The 11235-nt window shown below is 43.6% G+C and overlaps 1 pseudogene; it reads right to left on the bottom strand.

The window, feature by feature from the left end:
- Positions 1-3365: 3365 nt before the first annotated feature.
- LOC107297663 lies at positions 3366-7543 on the bottom strand (annotated as a pseudogene).
- Positions 7544-11235: the final 3692 nt, after the last annotated feature.

The following is an 11235-nucleotide window of genomic DNA, read 5'->3' on the forward strand; positions in this document are numbered from 1 at the left end:
ACTAGTGTGTAGTAATAATGAGTAGTTTTGAATAGAATTGGATTATTGTGTGTTTATTTCCTAGATTAGCTTTGGGAAGTCCTGGGGGGGAGGGGGGAAAAGGGTAGGTTTGTATTATAGATTTATATGTATGATTTTTTAAGGAGGTGCCCGGTGATACCCCAACTGCACAAGACAGGATGGTTGAGTGAGGAAGGGAAGTAGGAAAGAGGGAGGAAGGAGGAGTGGTGGTAGAATGGGAGGAGGAAGGAGTGGTAAGTGGAAGAGGGTGGTGCGGGAGGGGGACACCGGACACGTCCGTGAATGTTTTGTTTAGTTTTATTTTCTTTGGTTGATATTGTGATAAAAGATTTATGCTTCTGTTTTTAAATGAAAAATTAATAAAAATTTATTTAAAAAATAATAATAATAATAAATACTGTCCATCTTGAATATATAAGGGAAGGAGGAAGCTTGAGAGTTCACAAGGTTAATGCTCTATGGAATGAAACTATGGCTGAATCTGGATGTTCTGCTACAGATACCATGAAGCCTCCTCTCAGAAGGTAACAAGGAGAACAGGTCGTGAAGAGGATGTGTAGTGTCCCAGATAATCTTATGGACCCTGCTCAAGCAACGTTTCTGTGCTATGTCCTGGATGGGAGGGAGGGAACTGCCAATGATCTTTTCGGCCATTCTCACCACTCTCTGCACCGCCTTCCTGTCTGAAGCAGTGATGCTTCCAAACCAGACTGTGATGCTGTATGACAGGATGCTCTCGATCGTCCCCCTGTAGAAAGTGGTCAGGACAGGGAAAGGAAGATGTGCTTGTCTTATGCGACACAGAACTGCCATGAAGCAGTTGAGATTTCTCAGCTCTGGGCATTGTCATTGTGGAGGATAACCATCCACTGGGCAGCTAGGCCCTCCAGGGCCATGGTGATGCATCTCACCTTGGCTCCTTTGGTGGGTATTTCTGGGCCATACTCCACCATGTAGGTCCAGACCTGGGTCAGGAAGAATCCCAGTTGCTGGGGGTCTCCATTAAACTTCACACCCAGGGGGGGTGTCTTGCAGGTGCTCCCTGCTGGGCAGCTATCCCTGGTGCTGGGGTAATGGCGGCGGCTGCTGTTGGACTGGCTGAGGTGCCAGCTGTTGCCATGGATGGATGTTCCATCTTGAGCTGTGGTGAGAGGTGGATGAGCATCAGGTTGCCCCATTCGAGCCAGGGTTTCACGTGCTTTGAGGTTCTTGAAGGTCCCCCGCATGAACTTTATGGCTTGTTCCATCATCCAGTCTGCCCGGTTGCTCTCTCTGCACTCCTCATTGCTTTCTGCCTCCAGCCCTTCCAGCTCAGCTTACTTTCCATGTCGGTGGCTGCCTCTGCCCCTGCAGGTGAATGTCACCCCTTGGGGTTTCTCTTCCCACTCTTTTCTCCCCCAGCCACTTCGACAGATCTAGTCCTCCCAGAGGGGGTCTTGTAGATGCCTCTCCCCAGGCTTCAATTTCTTCTTGGTTGCTCCCTTAAGTCGACATCATATGCATGGTCCCCATGGTAGAGGTAAAATCCTCTCCGGCTTGACCAAAATTGCAGATTCTGCCTAATGTCAGACCTTCCCCAGTTTGCTCTCAGGAAATTAAGACTCGTGACTCCATTTAGTTGAAGCAAAGGAACTTTTACTGAAAGAAACTGGTTGCAGTAAAATTAGGTGGAATCTGGTGTTTCTACGCAAAATACAAAGCTATTCTTTCCAACTTCCAATCCTTCTCAGTCCCCCGGCCAGTGAGAAACTCTGAGGTGTGAAACTGGTAACATTCCATTCTCAGGGCAAATGGCCTTGTAGATCCTGGTACAAGCCGGTTTGGTGATCTGGTCTTCTTCCATTGTCACTTCCCCTTCCTCATTTCCCACCATTAGATACACAGGTGTGGATTGCCCCAAATGCTTCCCCCCTCCCTTCCCCTTTGATGGCAAGAACCCAGCAAGGCGCCAGGCTGACGATGGAGATCCTCACAGATACATTCTTCTTCCTTTGGTTGGAGTTTCTCATTTTTTTGGTTGAACCTCAGAATGACTAGACTTGCCTCTAGATGCTTTACTTTTTGTTCAAGTAGTTCAATAAGTTTACATTTGATACATGTGTAATTTGGGTCTTCTATGGGCATTAATACATACATGGAAAACATTTTGCAATTCACAACAGCAGCAGTCTCTTTTTCCATGACTATGTTTTTTTCATGACTACTTCATTTAAAAATTAAAAAAAATATCAAAATTTTCAAAAAAAATAGAAAATTTTCAATTTTTTAAAAACATCTAAAGACTTCCATTCTTAAATGTTAGTCCTTTGGTCCCTCTTGAGGCTAGTGTTGAAGTAGAACTCAAACGCAAATGAAGTTGCCCTCTAGATATAGTTTGTAATCCACAGATGTATAAAAGAATGACAGATGAATAAAAGATTGAAAGAAAAAAATCTCAGCTGAAAAGAAAAAAATGAAATATCAGCTGAAAGTAAAAAATGAAATATCAGCTTGTAGTTAGTGTAAAAGATTGTAAAAATAGTAGTTTATAATAATACTGAATAGGTTCTTTCCTTTAAAAAATTAACTCTTTATAGTTTGCAATATATAAGGAAAGTAGAGTAATAATTGCAGAGAAATAGAAACTGTGGTCTCTTATTGCCAGTTTGGAGCACAGTTTTACAATCCTCATAAATTTGCAGTCTTGCTTTGTGGTAAGTTTAAACAAAGTCTTGCATTGCATTGCAACAGCCAGAGGATCTATAAATGATCATTATTATTATTATTATTATTATTATTAATTTAATTTCTATACCGCCCTTCTCCCGCAGGACTCAGGGCGGTGCACAGCATATTAAAACAGATACACATATCAATAAAAATAAAAACCCCTCTAAAACCAAATTAAAACCAAATATTCGAAGCTGTGTTCCAATTAAAATTATACTTAAAATCGTCCCTAAATAAAATCATTCAGTTCATTCAGGATCATTCAGTATATAGAAATTCATATTCAGTTCATTCATATAGATTCAGTTCAGAGATTATAATCCTTATAAATATGCAGCACTTATGGTTGGAGGAAAAAAAAACCTTTGCACACAGATTGCATTCAATTGTCTCAAAGGTGCTTTGTAAAAATGCAACTGGACTGTTTTTCCCTTGAGGAAGAAGAAGACATTTCGCTTCTCATCCAAGAAACTTCATTGGTTCTGGCAGGATGGTGGGGGTGATGGAAGGATTAGTTCTGACAGGATGGGGGGTTGGAAGGATCGTATTTCTTGCAGTCATCTGGTCATTAGCACTTTCCCTGAGAGCTCTTGAGGTCACTTGGGGGTTTATCTGTGCCCTTGTGGTCACCTGTATCAGAGTGCAAATGGGGGTGGAATCTTCTTGGAAACTGCTGGAAGGGCTGTGTTGTAGACAGGAGATAGGTGGTGTCTTATCCCCCCCCCCCCCCGTTAAGAGAAGGATGCTCAGTGTTAACATAAATGGCCTCTTTTACCCCTCTTTCAAACCAGCGGTCCTCTCTATCCAGAATGTGGACTTTGCTGTCTTCAAAAGAGTGTCCTTTGTCTTTCAAATGCAGATGGACTGCTGAATCTTGTCCTGATGGGTTTGTTCTTCTATGTTGTGCCATGTGTTTGTGAAATGGTTGTTTTGTTTCTCCTATGTACAGATCTGCACATGTCTCATTGCATTGTATTGCATATATCACATTGCTCCGTTTGTGTCTGGGTGTTTTATCCTTGGAGTGGACAAACTTCTGCCTTAGTGTATTCTTGGGTTTAAAATGTGCATGTATGTTGTGTTGGTTGAAAATCCTCCTGAGCTTTTCAGATATTCCTACAATGTATGGAATGACAATGTTGCTTCATTTGTTGTTTCCTTTGCCTGTTATGGAGGAGCTCCTGCTGGGTCTTTTTCTAGATTTCATGAAGGCCCAGTTGGGATAGCCACAAGTGTGTAATCTGGGGGTTCTCCTGGACTTGCGACTGCTGCTTGAAGAGCAGGTGGCAGTCATGGCCAGGAGGGCCTATGCACAACTGCGGGTTGTGCGCCAGTTACTTTCCTGGACCAACAATTCCTACTCACGGTCACTCATGCCCTAGTCACCTCCCATATTGACTATTGCAATACGCTCTACATGGGGTTGCCCTTGAAAAGCAACTGGAAGCTTCAGTTGGTGCATAATGCAGCGGCCCACATGGTTTTGTGCAGACCTCAGTGTACACATGTGTCACGTCTCCTGCGGGAGCTGCATTGGTTGCCAATTTGCTTCTGGGTGTAATTCAAGGTGCTGGTTGTCACCTTTAAAGCCCTTAATGGCTTGGGACCAGGTTATCTGAGGGACCGTCTCTTGCCGGTCACATCCACCCGACCCACTAGAGCAGGGAGGTAAGGAATATTGTGGGTCCCGTCCCCTAAGAGCATATATCTTTTGGGACCCAGAAGAAGGACCTTCTCCGTGGTGGCTCCCTCCCTCTGGAACATCATCCCTCCAGAAATTAGACTGGCCCCCACTCTGACACACTTTTGGAAGGCCCTGAAGACATGGTTGTGCCAGTGGGCCTGGGGAACCCAGAGTGGGATGGAGCCCATTAAATGGCTGGTATAAGTGTGTGTTGTCACCGGGGTGGAGGGTTGGGGGGGTTATTATTTTTTATTATTTTTTATTTTTATTTCTTTTATATTGTGTTTTTATTTCTTGTAAGCCTCCTTGAATCGCCGTGAGCGAGTGGGTGGTAATATAAATTTTCCAAATAAATAAATATGTTCTGAGGGTTTCCTTGATGTGTTTTAGTTCTTTTTCTTTTCCCTCTTTACTGGTAGGCAAACTTTCAGCCGAGTGGTGTAGGGTTCTGATCACTCCCATTTTGTGCTCCAGTGAGTGGTGAGAATCAAAATGTAAATACTGATCTGTGGGTGGGTGTTTTCTGTAAACGTCAGTGTTAAGGCGTCTGTCTTCCTTAATGTGAACTACACAGTCTAGGAAAGCCAGACTGTTTTGTTTAACATCATCCCATGTGAACTTAATGTATCTGTCCACGGAGTTGATGCGTTTGGTGAAGGCTTCCACTTCTTGTGTTTTAATCTTGACCCATGTATCGTCCACATACCTATACCAGTGAGTGGGTGGAAATCCTGTGAAAGAGTTTAGGGCTTTGGTTTCTACCTCTTCCATGTAGAGATTAGCCACAATGGGGGACACAGGTGAACCCATGGCATAGCGTGCTTTTGTTTGTAGAAACCTTCACTGTATTTAAAATAAGTAAAGATCAGGCAGAGGTCCGACATGGCATATATGTGGTCTGGGCTGAGGTTAGTTCTGTTGCCCAATGTGCTATCTTGTAGCAGTCATTTCTTCACTACCGTGACAGCTTCAGTTGTTGGAATGCAGATGTAGAGTGAAGTCACATAATAAGAAACCATTGTCTTATCCAGATCCAATTTTAATTTCCAAACCTTGCTGACAAAGTCCTGTGAATTGTTGATGTGATGGGTGGTGTTGCCAACCAGAGGAGCTAATAAGGTAGTTAGATGTTTCGCAATGTGGTAGGTGACAGAGTTGATGCTGCTGACAATTGGTGTGAGTGGAGTTACCTCTTTGTGGATTTTGGGGAGTCCATATATGGATGGAGTGGCTTCCCCAAGGTAAAGGTAATAGTATTGTGGCTTGTCAATGGCATTGTCCTTCAGTAGTTGTTGCAGGAAATCAATGACCTTTTTCTTAGAACTGCTAGGGGGATCTCTCTTCAGAGTCTCATATGTAGCAGTGTCCTTCGGAAAAGTGTCCATCTTGGCATTGTAGTCATCTGGGTTCAGGATAACCATGCATCTTCCTTTATGAGCTGGCAAGATGGTAATGTTTGGGTCTCTTCCTAGGGATGTCACTGCTCTCCTTTCTTGAATTGTGAGGTTGGAGGGGGGTGTTTTTGCATTGGCAAGGGCTGCAGATACCTTCATCCTTAATTGTTCTGCCTCTGGTTCTGCCAGTTTATTGTTCCTGATGGCTGACTCTGTGCCTGTGAGGAGATCTACAATTGGTAGCTGTTCTGATGTTACTGCAAAATTCCACCCTTCTTCGTAAATTTTGTGACTTCCTCCAATACTTCTGTTGGAAGAAGTGATTTCAGCTCTTGAAGTTTTTGTTCCACTCTCTTTCAAAACCTCAACTGTAAAATTAATCTGTCTTAATTTTTTGTTGAGAAGTTGGAGCTGTGCTTTCTGCAGGACATTTTCTGTCCTGTATCCTTTCACTGTTGAACAGAGGCGCAGGCTGATAGGGATGAATCTGTGTAGTCTGCATCTCAAACTGAAGTGCAAATGGTTCCTTTAGTCTACAAGTTTTCTGGAAATCCATTCATAGTCCCGCACCATTCGAAGGGTGTTCATCTCAAAGTGTATAGCTAAATGTCTGTGGAGATTCTCAGTCTGCTTTCCTACATGACAGTTGATTTATTGCCTCTTGTACCTCTCTTTCTATTGGAATTGATGTCTTGATACTTTTCTTCTACAAATCTTTCTGTCATTTTACAATTCCACTTGCAAAGGTTTTGGGATATTTTTCTTTTAAAAAAAATATTTTTATTGAAACTTAAAAAAACTAATACAAACTAATATGAAGTAAGGAAGAAACAAGAAAAATACATCAAAGAGAAAGCAAAAAGTGCAAGAAAAGGAAAAAAAGTTGAGGAAAAGAAAAAAGAAACAAAGAAATGGCTAACTATATTCTTCACAGCAGTTATAAGTACAATTTTCTATTTTCTTCTAATACTTCCCTCTCTTAGATTATTTCTCTTGGATAATCTTAGTTTAATTTTTCTGTGATTTTTCTGATCTTCCTAAATCATTTTATTTAATTATTTTCCTCTACTTGTTGACATTCTTGATTGAGATATTTTGCCTTGTCATTTCTTGCTTGACATTGAAAGCTTGCGTTCACTTGTCCACATCCTTCCAATTGTCCAAGATGCTCATCCTTTGTTTTCCCTTGACTATTAAATTGTTCTGAAAGCAAGTAAATATACATCACAAGTGGGAGATAAATGTCTTTGGCCTCAAGATGGTGCTGCTTTCCTGCATGGACAAAAATCCATTTGTAAAATTGAGGTACTAAAGTGCATGAATGAAAATCTTATGTCTGTGATTGAATCCGTGCTGGACTCAGTCGTGTTCAACATCTGTACTTAGAGTCAACCTTAAAAATGGATTCCCTCATGTGTTTGCATTTTAGTCGGGTGGGGGATATAGAAGTTTGCACAAGTACACAACTGGTGAAATCTCTTTTGATTATATTAAGAGGTGTGCAGGAACAAATGGATTTGTTATCCCTTTAAAAATGAAATAATCTGGGTAGGATGTCTCCCCCAGTTACTCCAGGTAAGGTTAGAGGGATATGTGCAAGTGTGTGTTGGGTAGAGGGGTGTATAGCTCCTCCTGATTTGGGGATGCTGGTTTCTTTTACCCTGCATGGTGTTGTCAAATATAACTTGTCAACTTGCTTGTCTTTTCCTCTGTACCTGCTGATGGTTGGATTCATGCTGCCTTGTAAGCCATGATTTATAGAATTTTACTCAGTTGTCCAACATATTGGTTTCATTCAACCAACATTCTGAGCCAAAGAAAGCAACCCTGGTTAGGTCTACTGCATGGTTTTCAAATAAATCCTAGAATGGCTGGGGAATTCTAGGAGTTGAAATTCACAAATCGTAAGGTTGCAAAATTTTAAAAACACTCACCTAATGTATTATGGAAATCCAGCCTGCGTGTGTCATGAGTCTGTTTGAATATGTCACTCAAATAAAAGACTTTACTCCATAAACTATATTTATGATAAATTATGGCAAACAATGTCATTCTTTTAAACCCTACCGCCTTTCCTTCCAGGCCTGTGCTCTGGCCTTATTTTCCATGTCATCAGAAAGGATGTTGTTTCATGAAGGGAAAGGTTTGTTGAAGCAGCTTACCCTGTTGACTACTGTACTTTTGGACTAAAGCTCTGCCCATTTTTAAAATTTAGTGCAAAATTTAGTGCAAAAATTGCCAATTTATAGGAGGGTGCAAATCTACCAGTCATGTTTTATTTTTTTCTTCCCCTCAGCCGCCCTCCCCACTCCCCATAATTCAAGAGGGCTACTTCTTGGGGTGATGGTGGGGTGTGTGGGGCACTGACTTGCCCGGCCTCAGGAAGGCAGTGACTTGGTATGTGGATCCTCCAGCCAGACGAGTGAAGGGCGGGAAAAAGTTAAATCCTCTCACCTCAGATGTAATTTGAGAATTCCTGGCAACCTTTGCTTCTCCAATCCTCATGTGGCATTGGTGAGTCATAAAGGAGGCTGGGTGAGCAGAATTTCTGAAGGGTAGGACTGCCCTGAAAGTGGGGCGACAAGATGAAAAAAGGACCTCCTTCACCCCCCCCCCTCAGCTTTCTGTCCAGAATCATGGAGGAACTGCCAAATCGTCGGGGGACCGTGCAGTCAAAAAATTGGCTAAGTGAACTGCCTGGTGGGCTGGGCTGCCCCCGAGTGAGAAAAAGGAGACCCGTGCCTTCCAGGACTTTTCCCAGCTATTTTACTAGGTTCAGATCCAACGCTTCCGAATGATCTTCAAGGGTAGCTCCATGTAAAGTGCATTGCAATAGTCCTAGTAGTTTTGCCTACATTGTGTAAAAAGGACTTTCTGCTAAGCAGTTTGGGGTAACAAAGTGTAGAAAGAAAAATCATCAGGTCCAGTTCCAAGCCAGGAGTAAATAAAATGGAGATTAAGATGCTGGAAATAAAAATGGAGGCTGCTTAGAAAGAAGGTTCCAGTTTATTGATGAGCAGAACCTGCAACAGCATGCAGTTCTGGAACAGCTGACCAAATGGAGTTGAGAGTGGGTGGGTTTTTATACCTTCTTGATTCCTATGGGGTCATGTAGGGGTCATGGCTGGCTCTATAGGCAAATGAGAAATGCAAATCCTAGGTGTTTGAGCTAATCTTGTCAACTTTTGGCTTGCCTAATTGAGTTGCTTATCTGGAGTCTCTGCTCTTTGCTTATGAATGGACTGCCTGTCTTTCTAAATGGATTACCAAATCTACATTTCTAAAAGGTGGCCTCCTCAGTGTCTGCTTGAGGGAGACTGGGACTGGTTTTCTGCCTCCATTAAGATTTTTCTCCATTATTCCTTTGCAGTGCTTTTTTTCTAAAAAAAAAAAAAAAAAAGGTGCCGGAACTCACACATGTCATACAACCCGCCTTGCCTACCCTACAAGGTTCCATCCAAAAAAGGTGCCGGAACTCCGTTCTGGGTGTTCTATGAGAAAAAAAGCCCTGTTCCTTTGGGGAAATATAATATTCTGCCTTTTTAATATCCCCCCAGATATTTCCTTCTCTAGGAGGGTGGGTGAGTGCTGACTTTCTACAATCCCCCCTTTGGGCCATATAAGTGTGGGTGACACACTTTTAGTGGCCCAAAATTAAGAATTGATCTGATCAGGGAGACTTGATGGGTGCTTTTATTTTTTTTCAGGATGCAGGGAAGCAAGTTCTCAAATTGTTAATGCAAAGGGGAAGACACTGATAGAGGCAGCAGAAAAGGATCCCTGCAGTGGCTCCCAAAAGGGGAGCTTTCAACCCATGAAGGTTGTTGTGTCCTGAGCCTGCAAGAGCTGAAAGCAGGCTCAGATTGTTGCAAATGGTCCTGGGCATTCCAAAAGCTGCCCGGGACCAGACAGGGTAGCGCCAGCCTTGTGCGCATGTGCAAGGCGTGAAAATGCTCAATTCCTATTGGTTCACACTGTCTGGGTTTCTGGCCCTATAAAAGGCCTGTGTGCCTTTTGCTGCTTGCTTGGTTGTAGGAGAGAGAAATAAAGAGCTTGTTGTTTCACCATGTGTCTTCATCAATTGCCAACGAACCGAAAACACTACACTGGCGACAAAGGTGGGATCCCTGCAAGCAATAAAAAGAATTAAGGACTCACCCAGGAAGTCCTGACAATTGGGAAGACGGCGTCTGCATTTGCGACTCAGCCTGCCAGTACAGCGTCGCTGGAGGTGAGCTCGGCAAAAGGACCCTTTCCCAAACATCAGCTTGCAGAGGAGGCAATTAGTGAAGGTCGTAAAGTTTACGATGTCGAAGATCGGCCGCTTGACTGATTTTGATGTCTCCCACCCAGAGAGATGGAATTCCTACGTAGCACGGGTGGAGAACTACTTTAGAGAAAATCAGATAAGAGAAGACGGCCTGAAGGCAGCAACTCTTCTGTGTGCCTGTGGACAAGAAGCTTTTGACATCGCGGAGAATCTGGTGGCCCCTGCACTTCTGGAGTCAGTAACATACGCTGACTTGAAGAAGATGTTGAAAGAACACTTCCAGCCGAAGTTATCTGTCATCGCTTGGAGGCACGTGTTCGAGCAGAGAGACCAGAGGCCGGGTGAATCTGCTGCAGACTTTATTGCTGCCTTAAGACAAGCGGCCAGGCCTTGTGAGTTCAAGGATCTGGAAAAAGGCTGCGCGATCGCTTTGTATGTGGCTTAAGAAGTAGAGACCTCCAACAAAAGATCTTTGCAAAAGAAGAGGTCTCGTTCCAAGACGCGTTGAGAGAGGTGGCAGCTGAAGAAGCAGCAGGCGGTGCTGTGAAGGCTTTGCGGCTCGCCAGGAACCCTCCAGCCACAGCTACCATCCATCAAGAGGACGCTCGAGAAGAATCAGAAGCGGATGCTGAAGAGGAGGTGGACAGACTTCACCAGCCAGCTGAGAGGAGGCCGAAGGGGCGTCCGGACAAGGCCCCAGCATCTCTTCAGTGCTTCGGGTGTGGTGGATGCCACAAGCGAGCTGACTGCAGGTTCCGCTACGCCATTTGCCGGGTGTGTGGCAGGCAAGGCCACATCGCCTCCGTCTGTTTGGGTCACCAGAAGGTCCAACCTCGGGAAGAATTGCTTCAGAAAGGTACCAGGGTCCCCAGCCAACACAGGGTGGGTTTCTGCGCATCGCGCAGGAGTATTCTAAGGACAGGGACACACAAGCCCCTTAAGAAAAAACTTCGCATTGACATGAAGTTGCAAGGGATTCCCTTATTGATGGAGCTGGACACGGGTTCTGCTCTATCAATCATTTCACTAGACACCTTTAAAAGGATTTGCAGCAGTAGTGGCCTTCGAGTTAAACTCAGGCCATTGAACCTAATACTCACTGATTTTCAAAATTCTAAAGTCAGTGTAAAGGGAGAGGCCACACTCAAAGTCCAGCG

The sequence above is a fragment of the Protobothrops mucrosquamatus genome, unplaced genomic scaffold (assembly GCF_001527695.2).
Source record: "Protobothrops mucrosquamatus isolate PMUCROS unplaced genomic scaffold, P.Mucros_1.0 scaffold3447, whole genome shotgun sequence".
Taxonomy (NCBI): Eukaryota; Metazoa; Chordata; class Lepidosauria; order Squamata; family Viperidae; genus Protobothrops; species Protobothrops mucrosquamatus.